Source organism: Daucus carota, chromosome 1 (genome assembly GCF_001625215.2).
Source record: "Daucus carota subsp. sativus chromosome 1, DH1 v3.0, whole genome shotgun sequence".
NCBI lineage: Eukaryota > Viridiplantae > Streptophyta > Magnoliopsida > Apiales > Apiaceae > Daucus > Daucus carota.
In genome coordinates, this window is record NC_030381.2 from 18,949,292 (window position 1) to 18,969,711 (window position 20,420).

At 38.2% G+C, this 20,420-nt stretch overlaps 1 long non-coding RNA gene, 1 other non-coding gene and 1 pseudogene across 2 annotated transcripts in view; 1 reads left to right on the plus strand and 2 right to left on the minus strand.

The window, feature by feature from the left end:
- The window catches only part of LOC135152353 (uncharacterized), a 29,176-nt gene that overhangs the window by 1,305 nt on the left and 7,451 nt on the right, over window positions 1–20,420 (minus strand). The gene's annotated exons all lie outside the window — the stretch shown is intronic.
- Window positions 8,628–8,734, plus strand: LOC135149957 (small nucleolar RNA R71). The gene has a single exon (XR_010288316.1). It is a non-coding gene; the product is annotated as a small nucleolar RNA R71 (small nucleolar RNA).
- Window positions 10,118–17,516, minus strand: LOC135152350 (tRNA-specific adenosine deaminase TAD3-like; annotated as a pseudogene).

Sequence of the window (20,420 nt, forward strand, 5' to 3'; positions counted from 1 at the left end):
AATCAACGTACGTCACAAAATCAAGTAATTAATATTCGATACTAGATTACATCGATAAATCCATTAGAATCCCATGAAGGCGGTTAGTTCATAATCGAACTAATCGACATCATGGGTTCTAGTGAAAACATTATAAAGAAAAGACAAGAATTGAATGGAATAAAAATGCTTGAATTAATAATAATAAGGATCACACGTCACAGATTTGATGTTCACGATCTTGCTCGAAACTGTCACTTCCTCGCAAAGAACGATCCAATACAACTGATAATGTGCTTCGATAAAAATTAAAACTATGATTACGATATTGTTCTCTACTAAAACTACTTCTACGAGGCTAGGGTTTTACACACGAGAAATAAAAATTGCATTGACTAAGTCAACCGGGCCTCGACCGCTGCGAAAATCCACTAAAAAGCTGTAAAAATCGGCCCGGGGAGTTCTGCTGGGCGCGGCCGCGCTAACTTAGCGCAGGCGCGCTAGTTGGTGCAGTTAGTAGCGCGGGCGCGCTACCACTTAGCGCGGGCGCGCTAGTGTCTGCACTGGCAGCTCCGTTTCTTCGTTTCTCGCTCGTTCTCGCGTGCATGTCCTTCCTCGCTTCTAGTACCACTTCCGTAGGTGATCACGGTTGCATTTAGCACATGCAACAAGCCCTTTAAACCCCTAGATAGCTCTAGTGGACGAGTGTGCTCTCGTGAGGGTTTGTAGAAGATGTACCCACAAAATCCCAAGTCTTGATGAATCCACAATTCTCTATTCTTGCAAATAATGCACCAAAACCAACCTAAAATGATAGAAAATCACTTCATCACCTCAACTCGTGACCTGCACAGAAAAACAATAAAAACAAATCAAAAGACACTAAACACTTAAGTACAACCAACCAATTTAAGTGGAAATGAAGGCCTATAAGTGTGTATAAATACCACTTATCACACCCCCAAACTTAAACTGATGCTTGTCCTCAAGCGTCAACGACACTATACAATAATACAATGCAATGCATGAATGCAACTACGTGATGAATGAGTGAACTATGAAGTAATTGCCTTGCCAATTTTTAATACCTCAGATTGTGCTAATGTTCTCGACTTTCATCTCTCTCGCTACCAAGTCAATTACTCTTCTATTTACAAGTGTGGAGTGCCCGTGTGTGCAAGCATGCTCTTCTATTGAGACAAGACAAAAACTACTACTCCCACAGAATCCCAATCAAGAATCGTAAAAGTTTAAAACTAACACCCCGTCACTCAAGTCCAACTAAAGCCAAGGTCCCAAAGAATGTCCACACCCTTCTATTTTATTCACTATATATATATATTTTTTTTTTCTTTTTATTGGTGATTAATTGCTCGGTCTAGGGTCAGAGCGCTTCGCAGTGTAAATGCGTTACGAACACCATAAGACTTCACACACCAATTATTCACTCTATTCTAGTGGTTTATTTAACCGTGCAATGGTTTAGATCCCTAAAGATTTATGCACTAGTACCCATGTAGCGAGCGTTGGGTCAACAATCCCAAACCACGAAGGGCTTTAGGTTGTTAGGCACAAAGTCCCCTCAGACTTAATTACTCGAGTACTAATGAGCTCAACCTAGTTAATTCTACCACTTATTTTTTTTTAGTGAATTTATTTACTACTTTATTTTTTTTTTCTTTTTTTTAGAAAGGTATATCTACTCCTCAGTTCCCCCAAACTTAAGATTTACAGACCTAAGCTGAAGGGTGTTCAATTCAATCCTAGAGTTCATGGAATTTCGTCTAAATCCTATCTCAAGAACATATGTGAATTACAATTTCCAACACAAGCAATTTCCAAGTACTAACCTAGCATTGCAATTGAAACTACTAATCAAGAACTACGCACATAACTCATCATAGGCAATTAACTTGGCTTAACTTCATAATTCATGCAAATGCTCGTGATACTAACTACGACAATTACCACTAAACATGTAAAAATAAAGAAAATATGAGAAAAATAGAAAGAAAACGTGAGAAATAATCAAAGCAAAATAAAAAAAAACGTGAACTACATGAACTAACTAACACATGCAAATAAAAAAAAACTATCTAATAATATGCTCTTCCTTAGATTACCACCCCCAAACTTAAAATTTTCAATGTCCCCATTGAAAGTGATAAAAAGGCTAGAGCACCCACTTACCTACTCGGAGTCCGAGTCCTCCCCCTCCTCTGCTGGAGGTGAATCAGGTGGAGGATACTGCATCCCTGCTCCGAATACCGGCCACTGAACTGTGACCCCCTGTGCCTGAAAAGCACTACCTAGAGCCTGTGTCAAATCAAAAGCAAACCTCTGGTGGATGTCATGCATGGTATCCATCCGTCTCGCTAGGCGGCGATAATGAGCATCTCCCATCGGTTCGGAGCTCCTCTCCGTCTGTGAAGTACCAGCTCCAGAAGCTCTAGGCTGCTCCCTCCTCACAAACTCTGGACGTCCCCCTGGCATCTCATCATATAAGTACCCGAGGCCTCGAGGGTGGGGAACTCCTCCATCCCACTCTGTCATCCGACTGATCGCCGAATGATCAATAGGTGTCCCTGGCAACTGTAATTGCTCGTTGGATGGCCAACGAACACCGCTCGATCGACAGAGCTTCGTAACAATTGTGCCATATGGAATGGCACCAGTGGTTCCTCCCTTCAAGAACCTCAGAATCCCCTGATGAATAACATGTCCCAGATCAATATACTTGCCCGAGACAATCCCAAAGAGCAGAATAGCTCTCTCCACTGTCACCTCATGCCCATGTGAAGGTGGCATGATGTTAGCACAGATGAAGGCGTTCCACGCCTTCGCATACCGGTTCAACGCAGCTGCAGGAAACGAAACATGTGCCGGCAAAGGAGGTGCAGTCATCTTCCAATGCGTGTCCGGTACACACATGTCATACACCAACCGCTCTAGATCAACCGGATCGTCATCAAAACGGCGTTTGGCACGCCCAATCCTCTCAACCACCCAATCTTCTTCATTACGGCGCCTGGCACGCCCCCCAATAACTCGGCGGATCGCATCCGCACTATAATCCACACGGATTCCCCGCACCACCGTGAATCCATCGCGATTCTCCTTGGCATTAGCATAAAACTCTCGAATAATAGCCAAGGGAACCGCCTCCGGAGCCTCGCAAAAAGACTCCCAACCCCGCTCTTGAACCATGTTCAAAAGCTCACCATCTTCCGCCGTGGGTAAGAATCCCCTCTCCTTGACTAACGACTTATTCATAAGCCGTTGAAACTCGGTTCGCGCACCATCCGAGGTGAACTCAACCTCACCCATCGAGGAAGAATCGCTAGATGCGGGGGCTTGGGTGCTTGTTCCTTGTGATCTTCGGGCTCTTTTGGGTGCCATTGGTAGAGATTTAGAGTTGAAAGAGATTTGTGTGTAGTGGGTTTGAGAGATTGGATGAAGGTTGTGTGTATGGATGTGTATATGTAATTAGGGTTTAGAGAATTATAATGGGATTTGGATATGGGTTTTGTGTTTATATAAGGATTGTAGAGTTGAGTTAGGGTTTTATGGGATGTATTTCGGGCTAGGCATGCAAAATTAGGATTGTGGGCTTTTTAAAACGAAAAAAAAATAATTTTTGGGTGAAAACTCGGCTGACTCGGCAGTCAGTAGCGCGGCCGCGCTAAGTATAGCGCGGGCGCGCTGTGCAACTTAGCGCGGGCGCGCTGACACTAGCGCGGGCGCGCTAGTGTCTGACACCGGAGGCCGAATTTTTTCGATTTTTGTGTTTTTGAGGTTTACAATGGTACAATGTGGTTCCAATGCGTGGGTTGCCTCCCACGAAGCGCTTGTTTAACGTCGTTAGCTCGACGTGAAGTCCAGAATTAATCCGATTCCGATTGAAGAATCGTGGTTTGTACCTCACGATTCACATTTCCGCCAAAGTAAGGCTTCAACCTTTGACCATTAACCTTAAATGATTCCTCCGGTGATCTTGCATAGATTTCTACTGCACCGTGGGAAAATACCGTCTTGACTGTAAATGGCCCTGACCAGCGTGACTTGAGTTTCCCTGGAAACAGCTTCAACCGAGAGTTATACAATAGCACCAATTGACCAACCACAAACGATTTTTGTATCAGCCGCTGATCATGCAATCTTTTCACCTTTTCTTTGTAGAGTTTGTTATTTTCATAAGCACGGAGGCGAAACTCCTCTAGCTCATTGAGTTGCATCATTCGTTTCTCTCCAGCTAATTGTAAGTCGAAGTTCAACTTCTTTAGGGCCCAATAAGCTTTATGTTCCAACTCAACTGGTAGGTGACAAGCCTTGCCAAACACTAACTGAAATGGAGAAGTACCCAACGGTGTTTTATAAGCTGTTCGATAAGCCCAAGCAGCCTCATCTAATCGTAAGGACCAGTCCTTCCTAGAAGGGTTAACCACCTTCTCTAATATGCGTTTGATCTCTCTGTTAGACACTTCAGCTTGACCATTTGTTTGAGGATGATAAGCAGTAGCAACCCGGTGATTGATATTATACCTCGTCATCAAGGTTGTGAATTTCCGATTGCAGAAATGAGAGCCTTCATCACTGATAATGACTCTAGGGACTCCGAAACGGGTAAAGATTTGTTTTTGTAGAAATTGCAAGACCACCTTAGCATCATTTGTAGGTAAGGCTTTCACCTCCACCCATTTAGACACGTAATCAACTGCCAATAGAATATACTGGTTGTTGCAAGACGAAACGAACGGTCCCATAAAGTCAATACCCCAAACATCAAATATTTCAACTTCCAAAAGCATTTTAAGAGGCATTTCATTCCTCCTAGAAATATTACCTGTACGTTGACATCGATCGCAACCCAACACAAATTGATGAGCATCTTTAAACAGAGTTGGCCAGTAAAAACCTGCTTGAAGTACCCTCTTTGCTGTCTTCTCTCCGCTATAATGGCCCCCATAACCAGTGGAATGGCACTCACGCAAAACTCCCTCAACTTCATTATTAGGAATACACCGTCTGAGAATCTGATCGACTCCTTGTTTAAACAGAAAGGGTTCATCCCAAATATACCATTTCACATCGTGAAGGAATTTCTTGCGTTGAGCATAAGAGAATTCTGGAGGAATGACCTTACTCACTAGATAATTCACAATGTCAGCAAACCATGGCTCTTCTGCTTCAACTCCAAACAACTGTTCGTCTGGGAAGAATTCATTGATTAGAGTGTTGTCGGTAGTTTGTTTGCTGTGATCTTCTAGTCTGGATAAATGATCCGCTACCTGATTTTCTGTGCCCTTTCGATCTTTAATTTCCACATCAAATTCTTGGAGCAATAAAACCCAGCGAATTAGTCTTGGTTTAGAATCTTTCTTTGTGATGAGATATCGAATGGCTGCATGATCAGTATATACCACTACCTTTGTTCCAAGAAGGTAAGACCTGAACTTCTCAAAGCTAAAGACAATAGCTAGAAGTTCTTTTTCAGTAGTAGTGTAGTTCAATTGTGCATCATTTAATGTTTTGCTGGCATAGTAGATAACATGAAACACATTGCTTGTTCGCTGGCCCAGTACAGCTCCTACAGCATAATCACTGGCATCACACATTAATTCGAATGGTTTACTCCAATCAGGTGCAGTGATGATAGGTGCTGATGTCAACTTCTTTTTCAAGATTTCAAATGCTTCCAAGCACTCCTCATCAAATTTGAATGGAATGTCTTTCTCTAACAGATTGCAAAGAGGTTTAGAAATTTTCGAGAAATCCTTGATGAACCTCCGATAGAAACCTGCATGACCAAGGAAGCTTCGGACGCCCTTGACTGAAAGTGGTGGAGGAAGATTTTTAATTGTCTCCACCTTAGCTTTATCGACTTCTAGTCCCTTGGCCGATACCTTATGCCCCAATATGATTCCTTCTTGCACCATGAAATGACATTTTTCCCAATTGAGAATCAGATTAGTTTCCACACAGCGCTTAAGAACCATTCTAAGATTCGTGAGGCATTCGTCATAAGATGTTCCAAATACAGAAAAGTCATCCATGAATACCTCCACATTGATGCCGATCATCTCTGAGAATATTGCCATCATGCACCTTTGAAAAGTGGCTGGTGCACCACATAAACCAAAAGGTACTCTTCGGAATGCGAAAGTACCATAAGGGCATGTAAAGGTTGTCTTTTCTTGATCTTCCGGAGAAATAGCAATCTGATTATAGCCAGAATACCCATCTAACAGACAATAGAACTCATGGCCAGCCAACCTGTCAAGCATCTGATCAATAAAAGGCAGAGGGAAGTGATCTTTTCTTGTAGCTTTATTCAGCTTTCTGTAGTCCATGCAAATCCTCCAACCCGTGACAGTTCTAGTTGAGATGAGTTCCCCTTTTCGTTGGCTACTACTGTCATTCCTCCTTTCTTAGGCACGCATTGTACTGGGCTCACCCATGAGCTATCTGAAATTGGATATATGATACCTGCATCGAGCCATTTAAGAATCTCTTTCTTTACAACCTCCTTCATGATAGGATTTAACCTTCTTTGTTGTTCCACTGAAGGTTTGCTTCCTTCTTCAATGAGAATTTTGTGCTGACAAAATGATGGACTGATTCCCTTGATATCAGCTATAGTCCACCCAATTGCTGTTTTGAATTCCCTTAGCACCCTCAAAAGTTTTTCCTCTTCCTCACCTGACAAGTTAGCTGCAATAATAACAGGAAGAGTAGAACGTTCACCAAGAAAAGCATACCTCAAGTGATCCGGTAACGGTTTAAGTTCAAGTTTAGGTGCTTCGATCACTGATGGTTGTAGTGGTTTGTGATCTTCCTTTAATTCTTCTAAGCCAAGAGATTCTACAGGTGGTTCAAAATTCCTTCTCCAAGGTGATGAGTTAAGATGATGGATTTCTTCCAATTCTTCTTCACTGTCCCATTTCTCATCATTGGTAAGGATTGCTTCCAATACATCATCCTGTAAAACCCTCTGGCTATTAGCTTCTGCCGTAGTATCAAGTACATCCATACTGAAACAAGATTCCTCATCGGTTGGTAATTTCATTGCATTGAATACATTGAACGTGACCGTCTGATCTTGTATTCTCATTGTAAGTTCCCCTTTTTGGACATCGATCAATGTTTGCCCGGTGGCTAAGAAGGGTCTACCCAAGATGATAGGAATCCTTTTGTCTTCTTCAAAGTCAAGAATCACGAAGTCGGCTGGAAATATTAATTGATCAACCTTGACTAGCACATCTTCAATTATACCCCTCGGATATGTGATCGAACGATCAGCCAGCTGTAAAGACATATTTGTTGGCTTGAGCTCTGGCAGGCCAAGTTGTGTGAAGATAGATAGAGGCATCAGATTGATGCTAGCCCCCAAGTCGCACAGACACTTATCAAAAGAGAACTTCCCGATAGTGCAAGGAATAGTAAAGCTTCCCGGATCCTTAAGCTTAGGTGGTAATTTCTGTTGAAGTACAGCACTACATTCCTCCGTTAAAGCCACGGTCTCTAACTCTTCGAGCTTTAGCTTTTTTGAAAGAATACCCTTCATGAACTTGGCATAACTAGGCATTTGCTCGAGTGCTTCAGCAAATGGAATGTTGATGTGAAGCTTTTTGAATACTTCTAGGAATTTACCAAATTGTTTATCCAGCTGCTGTTTTTTTAACCTCCTAGGAAATGGAGGTGGTGGATATACTGGTTTTGACATCGGAGCAGCTGCAGGAATAGCCTTATCCTTTTCAACAGTAGGGTTGGTGCCAATTGTATTTGAAGGAACTTCTGCTGGAATTTCTTGCGGATTATCACCCTGATCTTGTACTAATGTTGAGGTAGGCCCTGTTGTAGTTTTTCCAGATCTCAGCGTAATGGATTGGACTTGCTCTTTAGGGTCCCTCTTACCTGGTACCTCTGTATCACTAGGGAGATTCCCCTGTGGTCTGCTTAGTAAAGCGTTAGCTAACTGACCGACTTGTGTCTCCAAGGCTTTTAAAGTTACTGCTTGACTCTTGTACATGAGCCTTAGCTCTTCCATGTCAGACCTTTCGTTAGCTGATTGCCCATGATTCTGAAATCCCGGGGGGGTGTGATATGGCTGTTTAGGTGCATACTGTTGTGAATTTCCAGCCTGACTGTACTGTTTAGGTCCCTGTTGAAATCCTTGTTGAGGTTGGTTATACCCCTGGTTATTACTCCAGCTGAAATTAGGATGATTTCGGTTGTTAGGGTGATAAGTAGCTGGAGCAGGCTGTTGACCTCTCTGAAAGTTGCTCACAAATTGTGCTGATTCACTAGAAATGGCACACTGATCAGTAGCATGAGTACCAGCACATAATTCGCAAATAATGATTGGCTGTTGAATTCCTTGGTGAGCCAGAGAGTCGACTTTCATCGTGAGAGCTTTAAGTTGAGCTGCTATAGCTGTAGACGTGTCAAGATCAAGAATTCCGGCTACTTTCCCTTGAGTAAGTCTTTGAGTAGGGTTCTGATATTCATTAGCCGCCATCATTTCAATAAGATCATAAGCTTCTTCATAACTCTTAGCCCATAGCGCACCTCCAGAAGCAGCATCAAGCATAGGTCTGGATTGAGGTCCAAGACCATTGTAGAAACTGTTTATTTGCATCCAATCCGGCATACCATGGTGGGGACACTTTCTTAGCATCTCTTTATACCTCTCCCAGGCTTCACAGAATGTTTCTCCTGATTGTTGAGAGAATTGAGATAGAGCATTTCGTAGTGCAGCAGTCTTTGCCATGGGGAAGAATTTAGTGAGAAATTTCTGAGCCAGATCTTCCCATGTAGTAATCGAACCAGATGGTAAAGAATGTAACCATCCCTTGGCCTTATCTTTCAGTGAAAATGGGAAAAGTCTTAACTTCACAGCTTCATCAGAGACGTCATTGAATTTGAAAGTGTCACAGATCTCTATAAAATTCCGTATATGCATATTTGGGTCTTCAGTAGGAGAACCCCCATACTGTACCGAGTTCTGAACCATTTGAATAGTTCCTGGTTTGATTTCAAAGGCTTTGGCTGCGATTGCAGGCCTGACAATGCTTGATTGGATATCATCGATCTTTGGCATAGAGAAATCCTTCAATGCCTTGCTGTCTGGTTGTGCTTCAGGTTCTGTCATTGTTTCAGAATCAGAAGAAGAAGTAGAAGATGAATCAATTGCTTTCTTACGGGTCTGAGAACGTGTTTGCATAAACGCGACCCAAGTACCTGGAATAAAGAAAAGAAGAAAAGTGAGATGAGAATAGAATCCTAGTCAGTGAATTTTAATGCACACTGATGACAAGTACATAAACTATTAATTAACACCGAGTCCCCGGCAGCGGCGCCAAAAACTTGTTCGCAAAAATCTACACTACACGCAAGCGCACGTGATCACAAGTAATATATTAAGTTCGATCCCACAGAGACTGGTGAATTAAGAATACGCACCTATGCAACAATGTATGATCAATTATCACTGCTAAGACAATTAACAAGGATTGGTTTCTTTATACTAATAACTAAAATTTACTAATCAATTTCAGAATAGGAAAACACATGGGATTCTAACTTCATTATCGAATTCATCTAGAATTGAATTTACTGATTAACATGCGACTGTTGATCCTAATCAGACAACACGAAAGTAATACATGCCAACTCTCGTTGCACACATATCATACCAATCAAAATCCACAATTAAGATAGAAATCTCATGGACACCAACAAAGCTCAGACCCTATATCTCTATAGCGGTAGTGTAAGCAGAGAGGTTTAATAACAAGTCATCTATCGCGATTACATAGGGTGATAAAAATAGTTCAAGTCTACCACAAATTATGTTTCATTCACATAATCCTATGTTTACATGGCATAGTTCTAAATTCAATCATCCACTCTCGCTTCAGAAAGAATTAACAAACAACTTAGAAGTTAGCTACGCTCCTAAGAAGAATAAGCACGGCTCATGCAAAGAAATCAACGTACGTCACAAAATCAAGTAATTAATATTCGATACTAGATTACATCGATAAATCCATTAGAATCCCATGAAGGCGGTTAGTTCATAATCGAACTAATCGACATCATGGGTTCTAGTGAAAACATTATAAAGAAAAGACAAGAATTGAATGGAATAAAAATGCTTGAATTAATAATAATAAGGATCACACGTCACAGATTTGATGTTCACGATCTTGCTCGAAACTGTCACTTCCTCGCAAAGAACGATCCAATACAACTGATAATGTGCTTCGATAAAAATTAAAACTATGATTACGATATTGTTCTCTACTAAAACTACTTCTACGAGGCTAGGGTTTTACACACGAGAAATAAAAATTGCATTGACTAAGTCAACCGGGCCTCGACCGCTGCGAAAATCCACTAAAAAGCTGTAAAAATCGGCCCGGGGAGTTCTGCTGGGCGCGGCCGCGCTAACTTAGCGCAGGCGCGCTAGTTGGTGCAGTTAGTAGCGCGGGCGCGCTACCACTTAGCGCGGGCGCGCTAGTGTCTGCACTGGCAGCTCCGTTTCTTCGTTTCTCGCTCGTTCTCGCGTGCATGTCCTTCCTCGCTTCTAGTACCACTTCCGTAGGTGATCACGGTTGCATTTAGCACATGCAACAAGCCCTTTAAACCCCTAGATAGCTCTAGTGGACGAGTGTGCTCTCGTGAGGGTTTGTAGAAGATGTACCCACAAAATCCCAAGTCTTGATGAATCCACAATTCTCTATTCTTGCAAATAATGCACCAAAACCAACCTAAAATGATAGAAAATCACTTCATCACCTCAACTCGTGACCTGCACAGAAAAACAATAAAAACAAATCAAAAGACACTAAACACTTAAGTACAACCAACCAATTTAAGTGGAAATGAAGGCCTATAAGTGTGTATAAATACCACTTATCATGCGGCTCCTAAAAGAGAGGAGAGAGAGTGAGCTCTTTACTTTTAAAGAGCCTCTAAGAGTCTCTTGGAGCTCTATTTTGGACATGGCTCTTTATTTTCTACTTAAGAGCTCAATTAGAGAGTCTCTTGGAGATGATCTGCTACCATGGTAGTATGGAAGTGTTCCCTCCTATAAAAAACAAGGGGCATAATTAATTGCAAGTACATACCTCCTATAGAACATGTGTTTTTTTTTTTATCACTTCCAGAAACAGCAGTGACAACATCATCTCTATCCAATATAGATTCTGGTAAAAGACTCTGAAAACAGCATAGTGGTGATTTAAGCTTTTTTCTCCTTGCAATCTGTGCAAACTTCCAAGCGCCCAGCATTGTGATTAGGAAAAGCGTAAAATATACGCTTAATCCGCTGATGAACAAGTGCCATGGCACACCTGTCAGATAAACCCACAAAGCATCAGAAATCCAAAAATAATTAAAAGAGAGACGGGGAGGGAAACGCAACAGCAACATCAAACACAACTTGAAGATGTGAGTTCCTTAGAAGTGCAAAATAATTGGTCCTGAAGACATCTTCCTGGCAAATTTGTACATGATAAAGATGTTTGACGTTATGCATGTATCGCAACTAAGTTGTCGTCGTTAATGATATTGTGATACTACTACGGATCATAATGGCTACAAAGCAGTAGTATGTCAGATTGCCAAGAAAGGCATTTTATACTTGGGCTTCCCTGAGGACATGTTCATTGGGAACACAACCTTACATTTGGCACATGAATAATTAATAAACACTCAGAGAAAAGGTGGGTAGGAGAATCGAGAAGGTTAGTATAACATGCAGCCTACAGCATAGGTAAACCTTTCTTCCAAACTTCCAGTAAATACTTGATTTAAGTATTGAAGTCGCAGCCACAAGCATCTCTTTCTGTAACAAAGAAGTACATAAGAGATAACATGAATATCAGAGAACTTACATAATGCATGGTTCCCAAACAAGGTATATGTCATAACCAGTACATAAGTAGGGTCTGACTGGCATGGAACCACAGGCATTATGTTCGCCATTTTGTATTCCAGAATCCTCCACCTGAAAGATCACCTTAAGCTGAATGAGAAATTTAAGCACTCCAGTAACTCCGTTTAAATCTTTCATTTAATGGCGCATGAAGTCAAATTTATAGTTCTAGGGGTGGCAAAATCCGACACAACCCGAAACCCAACAGAAACCCCACTCAAAAAGTACGAATTAGGGTCAGTGTTTTCATATTTCGGGTTGGGTAATTTTTTACCTGAAAAACTCGGGTCAGGTTCGGGTTGACCCGGTGTACCCGAACCAACCCGAAATATTTTAATATATAATATATTATGTATAATATAAATATACAATACATAATTACATACATTTGTCATATTTATATAATATTTAAATAAATTATCCACTTCATTAAATTAATACTATTATTTAATATAGTACAATAAAAACATCAATTCATATAATAAAAATAATTAACTATAATTAAATTTCGGGTCAAATCGGGTCATTTTTGAGTTAATCAGGTACTGAATAGGTTGGTTCGGGTTAAATTTTTTAACCCATTTCAGGTTCGGGTTGCCCCAAAAACTGGATCCAGTAAGAAACCCTGACTCATTACCCGAAATTGCCACCTCTATGCGAGACTATTAATTAATTCCTTCATTTCCGCACAATATTTTCTTTTGGATAGAATCCACCAAATTCAGCAAATTTTGTTCTCATAATTTATATTATTTTCTGAATATTAGATATTAAATTATATAGATATAAACTATATTCCACAAAATTAAAGACGACGCCTAAAAGTTCATAAATCTAACCAGAATATACCCCATTTTTCCTACAAACTTGTGTGGAAAAGAATTGCATTCCATCATAACTACCAGATCCAAAATTCTTAGGGATTAATACTGCAGATATGAGTTTACTTCTATAAAAAGGCCCTTTCAAGTGACATGGATATTCACTTCATCCATTACATTTTACTAACAGAGTAGAATATAGTTGTGCAAGACATATGAAGTGGCAGACTGATGCATAAAAGTTGGCTCATTATGTTGTAAGAGGGTCCAAATTTGATGCTGTCTAAGTCACTCTACGTTACGATAAAACAAACATAATAGAGCTTACCTTTGTTTCAGTCTTTTGCTTTTTAGACGGAGATACTGTAGAAGGTGAATCCATAACTTCAGCCTGACAGCATTTATCAACTATATGTTCACTAGCAGGGAAGAGATATCTATCTCTGGCAGCAGAATTGTCGATAGCAACCATAGCAGCATGGTGAAAAGGGTGGCGAAAACAACTTGCTTGGGACTGTTGTTCAGCCCACTGCCAAGGATGTAAACAAGAAACGCCACCATATGTTCTCTTCTGTTCATTGAAGGAAGAGTTTGAACTTGAATTTGTATAGGTTTGCAGTCCATTACTGATGGAAGAAGATGTCAATTTACATGGTTCTAGGTACCCTTCTCCAGCACTGTTCCTTGTTGAAGGATTATTCTGCGAAAAAACTGATCACACGATCTTGCTACCACTTGATTAGATGCTGGATTAACAATAACAGCAGCATTTACAATCTGCAAGGCAGAAGCAGATACCATGTGGCAAAAGAATAAGCCGTCCACTAATAAAGGTAATAATTTAAACATGGTAGCTATGCATGTTTGACGTTATCAAGGGTCCAGCTTTCAGTTTTAACTTACATTTGGCTTTTATATGGCTCTGCAAGGGACTTTGGTCAATTTTTTCACGCATGGGGTTATATATGGACATTGAAAGTTTAATATAGTTTCCAGGAACAGGGTACTTTTATGATATTCATAAAGTTGACTTGTATGTAAATTAAATCTCTGTAATAAGAGAAATTGCAAGTGTATGCCTGATTATCTCAGAATTTAATGCACACAAATACAAAGGGACTTGTTCACTACATACCTAATCCTATATATTCATCTGTTCATTATTAAGAGTACGGAAAAGATAAGGCCTCTTTCTGATATATAAAACTAAATTAAGGATTTCAGGTCCAGCCCCTAAGCATCTGTAATATGGTATAATTAGTGATAAAGGTAGATATTTACCTGACCATCAACAGATTTTGCCAAATCAATAGCTAATTCATGAACTCACAAACTGATTGTGAGTTTTCTTCACTAAATCCAGTGATGCCGTCTATGTTGCTGTGCAAAAAAAAAATGAAAACAAATACATATCAATAATCAGGATACAATTTAGACAGTAAATGAACCTTTTGACAGTTAAAAATCAATTCATCTCATGTTCAAGTTCAATTTAATTACTAATCTTTGACCTTTTCAGCACTTGCCAGTAACTAAGCAAAACTAACTATTGGCAAACATATGTACCGTATCATGCACAACTGCAAACCAAAAATTTGGGTATAGTAAAACAAAGGTGAAACTAATACACACGAGATACCAAATGATATGTTCATTACTGATTTATTACGCAACCAATTAATCAACTGAAAATATTACAAAGGGCAAGTAACTAGTAATTCAGCTTATGACAAACAAGGTCTTGCTATATCCGTAGGTGTTTTAAATCCTAAAAAGTTTCTGACAATATTTCGTAGAGAACAAAAAAAACTTTCACAGTTAGAGATTTGAGAATTAAAGTTGCAGAAGCTAACTGGCAATACTACACCTGTTGAAAAGGTACAGATGCTATACAATGCTGATGTTAATCATGGGATTAAGAAATTTTAATTACTAGTTATTTATGTTTTTATTTGAGAAATGATTAATTGTAATTTGGTGATATATAATTATATTAATATGTATATATTCGAAATATATTAGATTATATAATGGGACAAAGAAATTCTTTTCTTTAATACTCACAGCAGTAAATTAACGATGGAAAGTATATATACATATAGTTTTCTTTCATATAGTTTTCCTTTTATTAGAAATTTACTTGGTTTCCAACTTCCAAGTAATAATATTTAGAGAAACAGTTGTAAACTGTAATCTCACTATTAGAGAATATGATCACTATAAAAATTTACTGGATAAATCTGAAAATTGTTTGCATTTCTACTGGTTCTGTTGAAATGTTCCATCAAATTTTCTGCCAACCACCATTACTTTTAATATTTTGAACTAGAAAGTAGGTTACCGATGTGATGAAATACTGTCAGAATCGTCTAGACATAAAAAAAAGCACTTATCTCTTCAAAGAGAGTTGTGGTATAGTTCATTAGCAATATAAAGATAAATGGTGATTCCTAAAAAAATTAGCTTAAATCAACAGAGGCAAGAAACTTAACGCCTAAGAGGAAAAAGTTTAAAATTTAGACGATTCAGCCAAACAAACTGATACTTAAGTGATTTAATAATAGCAAAATAATTATATTTTGTAAGAAACTACTTAGCTAAGATCACAAACCACATACTAGGTTGGTGGATGATATAAAGTTGGCCATAGCTTGCACTGTTCTTCCCATTCTTCTTTTGATGTAGCTGCATATTTGGATACCTAACAAGTTGTGACAAAAACAAAGAAACTTACCACTAATGACCAGAATAAACTACTAATACGACATACATAAACTACTGATACGGCATAAATCGGGAATAGAGACTAGAAAAGTGGCTAGATAAAAAAAAAACTTAATTACAAGGTCAAGGAGATGCAATAAGAAGTCAGCAGCGATCATAAATTATGTTCATCAAGTATATCAATGACTCTTGAAAATGTCAGTATAAGGCAGTCAATCCTATCAGTTACAATTATCCCTATTTTCAAGCCCTTCCCAAATCAATGTGCTTATGCGTGGTGTAGGTGTAGGATAATTACATGAATCACATATACCAATGACTACAAGAAATCAAAAAGACCAGGGTGATACGACCACAGAAGGATCCCAACACTTATAATTATGCAAGTGTGAGCACAATATGGCGATGAAATCAGTCACTAACTAAATGTACTAAATACAAATAATACATTTTATCGATAACCAAAAGCATAACTAGGGATAAAACTAACATCTCAAGGAACAGCCCGTACTCTGTTAGTAATCTAATGGATTAAAACACTTCAAAGTTCTTTGGACAGCTAATTACACGAACAGATACAACCCTGAAACTAATAAAAAGAAAAGATGGAATATAAAGTAAAAAATTAAAGGGTGACCTACTTTTGTGATAAATGTACTCAACTGGTATGACTTGATTAGCTCGACCATTTCACTGGGTATGTTTTCCGACTGGTCACTCCCATCAGAAGCCAGACATAATATCACCAATAACTGAACGTTTCCTGTAGATTTTTAAATGCTTATAGTCACCACCGTATTCCTATGGGTCACAACATATGCATGATCAGACATACTAAATTGAATATTGAAAGAATGCAGCTCCTGTATCCTCTTTATTTTTTAGTTTTTTTTTTATGTTGCAATTTTTTGCATTTGACATTCATAAGAACGCAAGTCCCATTGGTACTCAATAACAAGTTAAAAGTACCAAAATCAATCGACACATTTATCTCCTAGAGCATAAACAGATTATAGATCCTTACTTTGATGTTTATCTATTATAAACCCACAGGAAGCAAGGCATATGATATCGCATACGTTGGTATCAGAGTTTAAGCACACCTTCAACACACTTCTTGCATATGCGCTTCACATGGCGAAGATCTTCGAGTGGAGAAATCTTATTCAACCTCCTAATAACATTCAATTTGTTTCACATGTCAAGCTATAACAATCCAAATTTAAGTAATATGCACTTTTTTCAAGTAAATATAACTATGACAAATGTGCAATATGGCAGCAAATTTCAGATTTTGGCTTTAGACAAAAAAAATTCTCTTTTATTAATAAATAAATGATCTCATTTGTCGCTTTCTTGGCGCAAAAAAGTATATCTTGTTTTAAATTATCCATATTAATAACATACTTTAGTAAGAACTAATGGCACGAGATTAAAATCATTTAACAGATTTAGTAAGAACTGATGGCACGAGATTAAAATCATTTTTTAATAGTCTTACAAGTTGTTACATTGAAGAAAAAACTTTTAAAATACAATTTTTTTTTTTTGTGAAATGAAGAGATTAGGTAAAAATAAATCAACAAGGACCTAAAATTACAGTCACATACCTTATAAGTGTGTTAGCACGTTTTGGATTAATTACTGAAGCATAGGCATTCACTGTACCAGTACAACAACAAAGCATTTTAAGAATTCAATGCATAGATAAATATACACAAACATACACACACAACAGAAAACTATAACAGACCACTACACATATTAAAAGACACAATCCCTTGTCTAAAGTTTCAATTTGTACTACTCCAAGTCTCCAACAATCTCACTGAGATGGAAAAGCTAAAACAGCCCTTTAGATGTAATTATGATTTACCGAAGACACACAAATATATTTTATCATATGTTGCCAAAATTATCAAGTACATCATAAATTTTACCTGTGGGTTGCAAATGTGGGGAATAGGTGCCTTGTCTGGAATGTGAATAATTTTCCAATACTCCTCCTTATCGATGTTTCTATCTGTACTTGGCATTTACTGAAATTCAATATATATTGAAGTCTTAATTTTCTGAGGAAAAGGACACTCTACCAAAACAAAACGTTCAGGAAAATGAAAAACAACATACAACTAGAAGTATTAGTTGATAGTTTAAGTATAACAGTGCTGGTCAAAATTTAAAGTTCTAATCAAAACTCCAGGTTCATCTGGAATCAAGATTCTAAACAAGTCCAAAGTCCACAGAGCCCGGTAAAATCAACTAGGACTTGGATAATTTAGGTAATTACAACTTCATCTTTGTCAAAAAAAAACAGCAATGATGGGTGGTTGCGATAAAGACTAGAGATTTGAGTTTAAAGAATCTACTTTAGTGATTCCACACCCAATCATTTGTACAATAGCTATGTTTCAAGATCAGGATCAGCTCTAGGGAGTTTTAGGCATGGTTTAAAAATAGTTTAGTGGCATGTCTTCAAATAATTGTTAAAAATATAAGTAGATAACTGAATTTCTTTAAGGGTTAAAATTCAAATCAACCATCAAGAACAAGCAAACTATTTCCCCTACTTGAGAAATCCAAACCATATCATTTACACTGGTGTGTGAAACAATACAATCAACAACTAAGCTATTAAAAATATTGAACCAGAATATTTAGTAGCTCGTACAAACTTTAGTAATGGAGTAGGGACTCCAAAACTTTCAACAGATTAAAGAAGTAAAATCTAAAATGAGACTCTCAAAAGATAGCCCCGTTTTGCATTTCTTCCATATTCTTTATAAAATTTCTCTTTACATATAGAGATGACATGAATCAGACCCCAAAATTTCAGAGTTTCTCTTAGAATAAATCCTCAAGCTCAGTAAAAATCCCCAATAATTCCATAAAAACAGCCATGAATGGCCTATACTTATTTAACGAAGCTCTATACAAAAACCATTAATTATGATGTCTTGTTCATGACGAAAATCGGCATCAAACTAGTAATTTATAAACTCAATTCTAGCAAAAATATGGTCATAAACCAGTTTGAGTGAGTTGGATTGGGTCAAAGAAAGAGAAGTCGGAGACAGCTGCAATGCATAAAGGTAAGTTTGAGTGAGTTGGATTGGGCTCAAAGAAAGAGAAGTCGGAGACAGCTGCAATGCATAAAGGTAAGCTGCCAGATTTACACCCTTTCTGGTGTGCTCTCTTTTTCCTTAAATCAATAAATTCCTTCTTATTAAGTTCATTTCTCCCTATGCCTAAACCAGTTATATGCTCGCACACAGTATATATGCAAACTTATAGGAGAGCTGGAGAGCAACACTAGTTCACATGTGTTTGACAAACTTGATATGAGGACAGGATGTGTATTTTATATTTTATATTTTGTGCAGCTTGAATTTCATTAAGCCTGCAGCAAAACCCTAAAAATTTGACTGAATGGATCGGACTAGCTGTCTAATGTCTTGACATTAACAATCAAGTGTTACTCCATCCATCCCCTTTACATGTCCATTTTAATTTTCAAGAAGTCAAATGACCAATTTTTGACTAAACATTAGTACAAAGTATCTATTCATTATTTTTAAAATCTGAAAATTGCATATTAAAATAGACTAAATATACTTTCTAATGATATAATTTTTATTATTTTTTTCAATATCACTAGTACAAAAATGACTTTCAGTGTCGGTGTCAAACAACCCTAAGGCGTCGGTCAACAGGCGTAGCAACTACAGGGGACGCTGTAGGTATATGCCTATAGCGTCGGTTAACTCAGCGTTGCTCTGGTTAACAACAGCGTCGGTCTTCCACAAAACCGACGCTAAAAGTCCAAACCAACAGCGTCGGTCTTTTAAATGCCGACACTATAGACAGGAAAACAGCGTCGGTTTTCTGGAACGCCGTCGCTATAGGTCACGCAAACAGCGTCGGTGTTTTAGAATGCGTTTCTATATGTTAAGACCAACAGCGTCGGTCTTAGGATGCCGACGCCTTTGGTATCTAGTTTAATTTTTTTTCCCAGATTATTTTTTATTCTTGAATTTTCAATTTATACCTGTTTCGTTATAAATACTGTACTCAACAAATTATTAATACTAGTACATCCAAAATTTTAATATATAACAGAAAATTTATTATATAAAATCCAAAGATCATGTCTACATTAAGAAGAGTACAAATTAATTACAATCTCTACTTAGTTACATCAAACGTCTTTAGAGCATAAAAATCTCAAGATTATGCAATATTATGGATAGTATCGCAAGATTAGTTCCTGGTGTCATTTTAAAAAAAAATAGAAAAAAAGTGCAAGACAATGAAAGTGATTACAGATTATCACTTCTTGGTACTTTGTCCAGCTCTCACGTAATTTAACATTATTATTTATCACTTAGTGAATTCTCCTATTTAATAACCTAAAACTATTTAATTACTAGTCAAAAAAAATTGATTAAGAAGAACTAAAGTTATCATACTGTAATCACAATATATTTCTCCACTAGAGGGAAATCAAGAAGAGCAATCATAACATTTCAAATTATTTTGTGGAGCCCAGCTCGGTTAGCTACCTAAGATTCATTAGTGATGTATACAAGATTAAGAGTAAAAAGTTGATCAACCTAAAAGTAGGGAGTATACAAGAAAAGGTCATGGGAGACAAACTCAACCCCACAGATCAATAGGGTACCATCTTCTCTTAAAGTCAAAATGCCAAAATTTATATCACCCTTCATTAAAGCAGCCCTCTCCTTGACTAACGACTTTATTCATAAGCCGTTGAAACTCGGTTCGCGCCCATCCGAGGTGAACTCAACATCACCCATCGAGGAGAAATCGCTAGATGCGGGGTTGGGTGCTTGTCCTTGTGCTCTTCGGGCTCTTTGGGTTGCCATGGTAGAGATTAGAGTTGAAAGAGATTTGTGTGTAGGGGTTGAGAGATTGGATGAAGTGTGTGTGTATGG